Raw genomic sequence first — 9,787 nt, 5'->3', positions numbered from 1 at the left:
ACCTGTAAAGACTTTTAAAAGCTTTTAAAAATGTACGTAGTTTGTTGATGCTGCACAGGCGTGCGCGATTTTTAAAGCATGTCATGTTTGGTATCTATGTTATCGGCATAAGATCATCTTTTAAATTTTACCAAACAATTTGGAATTATATAGTGTATTTGTGCATTACATTTAAAAAAATTTATTTTTTTTGCAGAAATTGCGTTTGGAAAATCTGTGCGCAAATACCGTGTAACAAAAAAAAAATTGCAACATCCACCATTTTGTTCTGTAGGGCTTCTGCTTTAAAAAAATATATAATGTTTGGGGGTTCAAAGTAATTTTCTAGTAAAAAAAAAAAATATTTTTCATGTAAACAAAAAGTCACAGAAAAGACTTGGTTTTCAAGTGTTTAGAATAGTGGGTGATGTGTGGCTAAGATTGAGCATAAAATGCCAGGACAGTTCAAACACCCCCCAAATGATCCCTTTTTGAAAAGTAGACACCCAAAGCTATTTGCTGAGAGGCATATTGAATCCATGGAGTATTTTATATTTTGCCACAAGTTTTTTTACAAGTTGTCAGTAAATGATTTACAGTATTGCTCACACATGCCATGGGTATATGTGAAATAACACCCCAAAATACATTCTGCTGCTTTTCCTGAGTACAGGGATACCCCATGTGTGAGACTTTTTGGCAGTCTAGCCACGTACAGGACCCCGAAAACCAATCACCACCTTCAGGCTTTCTAAGGGCTTAAATTGTTGATTTCACTCCTTACTACCTATCACAGTTTTGAAGGCCATGAAATGCCAAGATAGCACAGAAACCCCCCCACATGACCCCATTTTGCAAAGTAGACACTCCAAGCTATTTGCTGATAGGCATGGTGAGTATTTTGCAGCTCTAATTTATTGTGGAAAATGAAGAAGAAAAAGGAAAATGCATTTTGTTTGCTCTTTTTTCAATTTCCAATACTTTGTGACAAAAAGCGAGATCTGCAAAACACTCAACATGCCTCTCTGCAAATAGCTTAGGGTGTCTACTTTCCGTAAAGGGGTCATTGGGGGGGGGGGGGGGGTTGTGCTGTCTTGGCATTTCATGGCCTCCGAACTGTGATAGGTAGCTGGGAGTGAAATCAACGATTTACGCCCTTGGAAAGCCTGAAGGTGGTGATTGGATTTTGGGGTCCTGTACTCGGCTAGACTGCACAAAATTCTCACACATGGGGTATCCCCATATTCAGAAAAAGCAGAATAATGTATTTTGGGGTGTCATTTCACATATACCCATGGCATGTGTGAGCAATATATCATTTAGTGACAACTTTGTGTAAAAAAACAAAAAAAATAATAATTTTCCTGGATCTTGTGTCAGAATATAAAATATTCCATGGACTCACCCAGCCTCTCAGCAAATAGCTCGGAGTGTCTACTTTCTAAAATGGGGTCATTTGGGGGGGGGGGGGGGTTGTGCTATCTTAAAAATTTCAGGGCCTCCAAAACTGTGAAAGGTAGTGAGGAGTGAAATTAAAAATTTACGCCATTAGAAAACCTGAAGTTGGTGATTGGTTTAAGGGGTCCGTACACAGCTAGGCACCCAAAATGTCTCTCAGGACATTCCTTAGGATGTCTACTTTCCAAAAAATGGTAATTGGGGGGGGGGGGGTGTACTGCCCTGCCATTTTAGCACTTCATGAAATGAGATAGGCAGTCAGAAAGTAAAAGCTGCATAAATTCCAGTATTTACACCATAGTTTGTAGATGCTATAACTTTTGCACAAACCAATAAAAATATGCTCATTAAGATTTTTTTTGTCAAAGACATGTAGCTAAATACATTTTGGCCAAAATATATGATATAAACTGAGTATATTGGATATTTTTTAAAAGACAAAGTTGAAAATGTAATTTTTTTCTCAAAATTTTCCCTCTTTTTCTAATAATATCGCAAAAAATAAAAAGTGCAGAGGTGATCAAATACCACCAAAAGAAAGCTCTGTTTGTGGGGGAAAAAAGGACATAAATTTAGTTTGGGTACAGCATTGCATGACTACGCAATTGTCAGTTAAAGTCACGCAGTACCAAGTTGAAAAAAAGGGGCCTGGTCTTTGAGCAGCCAAATCCTTAAAAGTGGTTAACATGTAAAACCTCATTCATATGGCCACATTTGCCATGATGTGGAGAGTATATTGTGGATATCTGCAGCCAGGAGCTCAGATGACAGCTGCAGCTGGGAAGTCTGTAAAAGTCAAGGACAGGCTGACAAGGGCTATAGCTGTCCACTGCTCTAAGAACAGAATCATTGAGTAGTTATATGCAGTTAGGGACAGATAATTGGCCCTGAACCCACTGTGTCTGGATGATCCTCTGTCCATAACTGCAAATACCTACTCAATGTGTGGATACATGCTTACCGCAGTGGACAATTATGGCAGCCTGCCATTCACTTATACATGTTTCCTGGCCTCAGCTGTCCTCAAAAACCTGGGCTCTCTCAGCCACTGATATCTGCAGTATTCTTCCCACACCATGACCAATTTGTCATTGTGAATGAGGTCTAAAACATTTCAACAGGAATGTGAAAAAAATCTATAGTCTAAGCAATGAAGCCTATACTGACTACTCTATCTTGTTACCAACTAATAATGATATTAATAACAATAATGATATTTATTTTTACTATTAGCAGTTCAAATATTATTTATGCATAGCATGATATTAATGTTCATATTTGTGGTAGATTTTTAGGAATTAATCTATTAAGCTGGTGATCTATTCTAATCAGAAGACTGTTCATGCCTTGGAGCAATTAGAAAGGCAAGCTCTAAAGATCAGCTCAAGTAATAAAAAGTGAATTAAGACATGTACAGTGTACTCTTGTAATATAATTTGGTTATCATGTTTCTAACATTTATTGTTCAATCATTGACTTCCTGCAGTCTCAGCTCTGCTTGTGTTCTGCTGTGCAAATTGTCCTCTGAAAGTTAGCCTGATGTTGGGGCTGGAAATGAAGTCATGAGTTTGAAGACTCCATCTGCTTGCAATGAATCCCTGAAGATGAATCAAGTCTTATTTACAGCAGCATTGTGATGGACATAGAACACAAAGCCAGTCTTTTTTTTACTGAGTGACCTGTACACATCCATGTATTATAGGGTTGAAAATACTCAATATAGAGGGAAAAAGATACAACGCTGAATACATGTCCATGTTTGATTAACAGTGGTATGTGAAGAGGAAAAGTCACAGTTTGTAAAGGATTGTTTTCTCCAAGGGACAGCTACCAGAGGCAACCTCTCTCTGAGCATGTCTCTAGTGGGTCCCAGGAATAGACAGAAATAGGCCTATGATTTATATACATTTGAACATCCGGTACATGGTAATGTTAGGCATGAGGGAGGGTTGCATGAGCAGATGTCATACCTAGATTTAAAAGTGTTGAATTTTAATAGTAGAATGCCAGTAGGAACCACATATGTCGGACACACGTGCACACGCACACACACACACACACACACACACACACACACACACACACACACACACAAACACTTATTATTCTCTCCTATTTGCAAGATAATTATATTAAAGATAAAGTTAAATATATAAGTAAAAAAAATAAGGAAAATATTTTTTTCTTAACCTCTATTACTTATTCTGGGGTACTATTTGCAATAAGCGTGAATGTCATTCTTGTATTATTTCTAATAACTCATAAGCCAATGCAGGAGCAAAGAAATAAAATAAAAGTGTGCACCGAATGAGTTTTGTACATCAACCAAATGTTTTATTTCACCAGAAATGGTGTAAAAGTAGAATGGAGGATGGGAAATCGAATGAGATAGATAGATAGATAGATAGATAGATAGATAGATAGATAGATAGATAGATAGATAGATAGATAGATAGATAGATAGATAGATAGATAGATAGATAGATAGATAGATAGATAGATAGATAGATAGATAGATAGATAGATAGATAGATAGATAGATAGATAGATAGATAGATAGATAGATAGATAGATAGATAGATAGATAGATAGATAGATAGATAGATAGATAGATAGATAGATAGATAGATAGATAGAGGTACTATTTGCAATAGGCGTGAATGTCATTCTTGTATTATTTCTAATAACTCATAAGTCAATGCGGGAGCAAAGAAATAAAGTAAAAGTGTGCACTCAAGTGTACATCAACCAAATGTTTTGATAGATAGATAGATAGATAGATAGATAGATAGATAGATAGATAGATAGATAGATAGATAGATAGATAGATAGATAGATAGATAGATAGATAGATAGATAGATAGATAGATAGATAGATAGATAGATAGATAGATAGATAGACCGATAGACGACCGATAGACAGATAGATAGATAGATAGATAGATAGATAGATAGATAGATAGATAGATAGATAGATAGATCACATACAATAGACATGTAAATTACATAAAATAGAAGATAGATAGATAGATAGATAGATAGATAGATAGATAGATAGATAGATAGATAGATAGATAGATAGATAGATAGATAGATAGATAGATAGATAGATAGATAGATAGATAGATAGATAGATCGGCAGATTACATACAATAGACATGTAGATTACATAAAAAGATAGATAGATAGATAGATAGATAGATAGATAGATAGATAGATAGATAGATAGATAGATAGATAGATAGATAGATAGATAGATAGATAGATAGATAGATAGATAGATAGATAGATAGATCACATACAATAGAAAGAAAGAAAGAAAGAAAGAAAGAAAGAAAGAAAGAAAGAAAGAAAGAAAGAAAGAAAGAAAGAAAGAAAGAAAGAAAGAAAGAAAGAAAGAAAGAAAGAAAGAAAGAAAGAAAGAAAGAAAGAAAGAAAGAAAGAAAGAAAGAAAGAAAGAAAGAAAGAAAGAAAGAAAGAAAGAAAGAAAGAAAGAAAGAAAGAAAGAAAGAAAGAAAGAAAATACAGATACAATATAACTAATAATAATAATAATAACAATAAAAATAACAATCCCTTTTATTAAAAAAAAAATGCTAGAACAAGAAAAAAAAATCCCCAAATCACAGATATGGCCTGTCCACACCCCTCTAACTGTCCATTCATGTTCAAAGTCCTGTAGAAGACCTTTTATTGCAAGAGTAAGAAATAGATGAACTTATTTACTACTTCCAGAATAGGCAGCAGATAATGAAGGCTGATGTCCCTCCTGTAAACATCAAGCGCTATAATAGCACTGAAGTATGAATGTGTGTAGAACAGTTTCCTGGCAAGAGAATATCACAACCATGGACAGCTGCCATGCACGCTCCCGTGCTGAGCTGTAACAGATTCTGATGGGAAACCAAATCCGACACAGCAGTGCTGATGAATGTGAAAGATAGGGACGCTTCCTCTCTCGTTGTCCTCTCATACAGCAGGAAGGAGCAGAAGCAGCAGCAGCAGCATGTATATTTCTCTGTGACAGAAGCACTGGATCATTCCTCCCATCTCCCTTCACTGTCTCCCTATCTCATCACTGAGGATTCTCTCACTTTTTGTGACTACCCTTCCCAAGTCATCCTCTCCCTCCACCCCCTCCCCCTTGCTCTTCCACTCAGTCTTCATCCCTCCTCCTCCTCCTCCACTCTCTTTCTCTCCCTGGCTACCAGCATCAGCGGGGGAGAGTGCAGGTACTGTACCTAGCTTTGCAAAAAAAAAAAAAGAAGGAAAAAGCACTTTATTTTCTAATGTGGGTCATTTCGCATTGATGGGACTAAAAAGGGAAATGAGCAAAGAAAGGCAAACATCTTGCAGCATCCAGAGAACAGTACAGGTGGGAAGAAGCACATAAAGCCAGGAGGAGGCTGATACCCATGTGTTCTCTTCTCTCTCTCTCTCTTACAGTTCATACTTTGTCTTTGTGTGGAATAAAAGCCGTTACTCTGGTCTGGGAGGATACAGACGACAATAAGAGCCCTCTGAGTTTCCCAAGGAAAGCGTTTCCGGCTGCACTAGTAAGTAGCAAAGAGTTTTTTTTTTTCTTTACCTTGCTCTTCTTCTGTGGAATGCACAAGGTGAATGATGATGGGGCTGGTGACTGGCTGAGAACTTGGACTTGGAGTTGCTTTGGAGATTGGGCAGCAGAAACTGCTCTCCTTGTTATTTTTTTGGGGGTAATGCTGCACCATTGGTTTTCTTTTACAGTATGCACACTAATATCGCTGTGCTCGTAAGCTCTGTCATTGCCTTTGTTTACTGCTTGTGCTAATAATATACTTTCAGCCGGCTTTTACCTCAAAGCTGAACAAGTCGTGCAAATTTGGCACCTAACGTACCGCAGAGCCTAATACCAGAAAGAAAGAAGGCTATGTTTAATAAGTAGCTGATGCAGCCCATGGTCAGTCCTTGCTTTTTGCCTGTCAGATGTTATACATGGTGCTTCCTCTCTTCCTATTAAACTTTGCAAAGCCTTTTCCCCTTTGAGAACACAATCCTGCACATTCAGCAGCGTGCTGAAAAAAAAAAAAAAACATTAAGCCATATCATATTAGACGAGCATTTCCTCTATTTCAGACTTAAATGTGGATATTAAAACATAAGCCTTGTCAGAGTGGATATATCCCCTGGTTATGTAACCATATGGCTCTTACATCTGGGGCTGAGGGGATGCTAATTAAATGTCTAATGTAGTATCGTAACTATTGGATCCAAGCATTACCAGTATGCTCATATTTAATGCACTCATTTACATTTCTGCATTATTGATACACTAACAAGGGCTGTGACTTATTGTCTGTATAGACTTATACAAACCACTTTATGGGACTGCACAGTGATTATGATACAAGCGTTTGTGACTTATACATGCTGAAATGTGTGAATGCTAGGTTTGCCTTTATTTTAGTAACTGAAAAGTAGATTGAAAAAAAAAAAAAAGAGGCTTGTTCAACTGCCATTAACGTGAATTGGTTGCTGCTTTAATTTAACAGCCCAATCCATTACACCCAGTAAAGTTTTGTTCTCAAAGTTAATAAACCCTATTAACTTTAATCACGCATTTTAATATTGTATGCCCTAATCAAAGCAAAGTTAATGAATAGACAGAATAATAGCACCGTTGATGGCATTTAAGTGTTGTTATCTTTCTTTTACCTCCTTTTATTTACTTTTTATTTTTTTAGATTGAATTGTTATTTACAATGTAAAAGGCTAATGTGCTAGCTCAAAGTAAAAAGTAGAGTTAATTCTAAAGAAAAGCGACATGACCGGAGGCAGCGGTGGTGGGCAGGTGGCTTAAGGGCATGTATGTTTCAATGCACACATGTATGTATATATATATATATATATATATATATATATATATATATATAATAAATAATTATATATATATATATGTATATATATATATATATATATATATATATATATATATATATATATATATATATATATATATGTATGTATATGTATATATATATATTTTTTATATATATATATATATATATATATATATATATATATATATATATATATAATAAATAATTATATATATATGTATATATATATATATATATATATATATATATATATATATATATATATATATATATATATGTATATATATATATATTTTATATATGTATATATATATATGTATATATATATATATATATATATATAAATAATTATATATATATATATAATTATTTATTATATATATATATATATATATTTATTTATATATATATATATTTATATATATATATATATATATATATATATATATATATATATGTCAAATCTTTTCATATATAACTTCAGGTGGTATACTAAATGTAAGAATTACGCAAAATAATACCATCAGAATAAGATAAGCTATGCCCATCTGGGAATCCATAGACAAATGAGTCAGTATAGTAGAACTGAAAAGACTTGGAATTTATAAAATGGTGTCTTTTTAAGTACTTTGAACTTTTTGGGCCATAGATATCAACCCTTGTATGCGATATGTACAATGTGCTTGTATTGTTGTTTTTTTACAGTAGGGAATCATGATTTCGGCATCTTTACTATGGCTGTTTGATCGTTATCATATAGGTTTCCACCTAGTTGTATAATCCCTTTAATATAAAATAATGTACCCCCATTGTAATGCCGCAAAGGCTTATTATTGTGCATGCCTTCATGGTGTGAAGTGATTAAGATTTTGCATTTGTGTATTTCAGACCCTAATATTGTTTGACTATGACCTAGATTGCTGCCCCCTGCAGTGTTAGGCAATGTGAAATCGCTCTGCGTACAGAAGAATGCAAAGCTGGAATGTTGCCACTTTTTAGGAAATATCTTAAAATTACATTTGTCTTTAATAATCAAGGGAAGTTGCTTTGTAAACTAGAGACTCAGAAGTTGCTTGTATCAGCAGTTATGTGCTTTATTATGCAATTGTTCTTGTTATTCAGATCAGATAATGGCCCGATGAAATACATAAGCAGTCTTCAGGGAATGAATGATTAATTCCTCTAACGTGTGCTTACTATAGGAGTTCTTACTAATAAGGTATACCTGCATTTGCTTACAGTTGCAGTTGAGGGAAAGGCAAAATATGCTGCTCTATTCTTTTATTAGTATCATACACAAATCTGCTATTAACACAACATATGCTGTTGACAGAGGCATAAAAACTTGACTATTTTCACTTGTTTTGTTTGTTGCCATATTGCCAATACTGTGCTGATATCACCATTGACAAACTGTATTAATGAATCTCTTTAAGACTACCTTTACACGTTGCACAGTTGAAAATGTCATGTTATGTAAAACACTTGCAAAACACTTGTATCAGTATTGTATAGGGTAAAACTTGTCGTTAAGTTTATTTTGGCAGCGAAGTAGGAGACCGAGCAAACATATCTCTTCAATTCCCACAGAACGTATCCCCACCCTTCACTATTGCAATCATTCTGTAGTTTTGCCCAAAATAGTACTTTATAAATAATTTTGTCCGCCAGTGTTTTGTATAGTGAGGCAATTCAAAACATATACTTTTTTATTACCAATTTTTCTTTGTTTTGTGGTTTGTTTGCAATATTTTAAAAATGAACTACCATTTTCCGCCCTTTGCGTGACTGCAGTTGTATCTATTGTCCATGTAAAGTCTATATGCATTAAGATTTTGTTCACTTTGTTTGTTTCTTTGTTGCAACGTCTTAATTTCTTCACAACTGTAACTTTGAAGTTTTGGCCTGTACTCTGAGTGGTATAGAGTGAGTGCTGCATTTATCATGCTGTTCCATATTTATTGTGGGGCATTGTTGTGTGTTAGTCCACATATTTTAAATAAAGCTCATATAATCATTACACAAAAAAGGTGTGTTTTACCATTCCCGACTGATATACTAACAACAAGCAAGTATTAACAGCTCTTGATTAAAAAAAGACACAGTTTTCAAAAATTCTCACCATTGGAAAGGAGTCCTTGGTAATCCTAGAAATGTTGCTTCAGAATGGCTACTCCCTATTTGTAGTTTAGGGGCATTTGCAGATGCTATACCTTTAACATACATACAGTATATAGGGAAAAAGAGTTATTCACTGTCAGTAAACTTGGGTTTTTTTCTTTTCTGTAATAAACATCTTCTGCTTTTGAAAACGGGAACACTAGGCTAAAAGAACTGTTCCTCAGATGGCAGAATAATACATTTCAATGGGTTTATGCTTTAATATAGTCTTTCTCTCAGTAAATAGCCTATTCCTCAATGTGATTGTCAGTGTGTGGACATTGTCATTGAATAATAAACAAAGGTGAATG

General features: G+C 34.6%; 1 long non-coding RNA gene across 1 annotated transcript in view; it reads left to right on the top strand.

Moving 5' to 3' along the window:
- The first annotated feature begins 5,060 nt into the window (after positions 1 to 5,060).
- The window catches only part of LOC309545120, a 316,091-nt gene continuing 311,364 nt past the window's right edge, over positions 5,061 to 9,787 (top strand). The window contains exons 1-2 of the long non-coding RNA XR_014224875.1: positions 5,061 to 5,669; positions 5,884 to 5,993. This is a non-coding gene — a long non-coding RNA (uncharacterized lncRNA). The remainder of the gene's footprint in view (positions 5,670 to 5,883; positions 5,994 to 9,787) is intronic.

This window comes from Pelophylax lessonae (assembly GCF_965119305.1).
Source record: "Pelophylax lessonae genome assembly, chromosome: 1".
Lineage (NCBI taxonomy): Eukaryota > Metazoa > Chordata > Amphibia > Anura > Ranidae > Pelophylax > Pelophylax lessonae.
The sequence above is the reverse complement of the archived record's forward strand: the minus strand, read 5'-3'. Positions and strand labels throughout refer to the sequence as shown.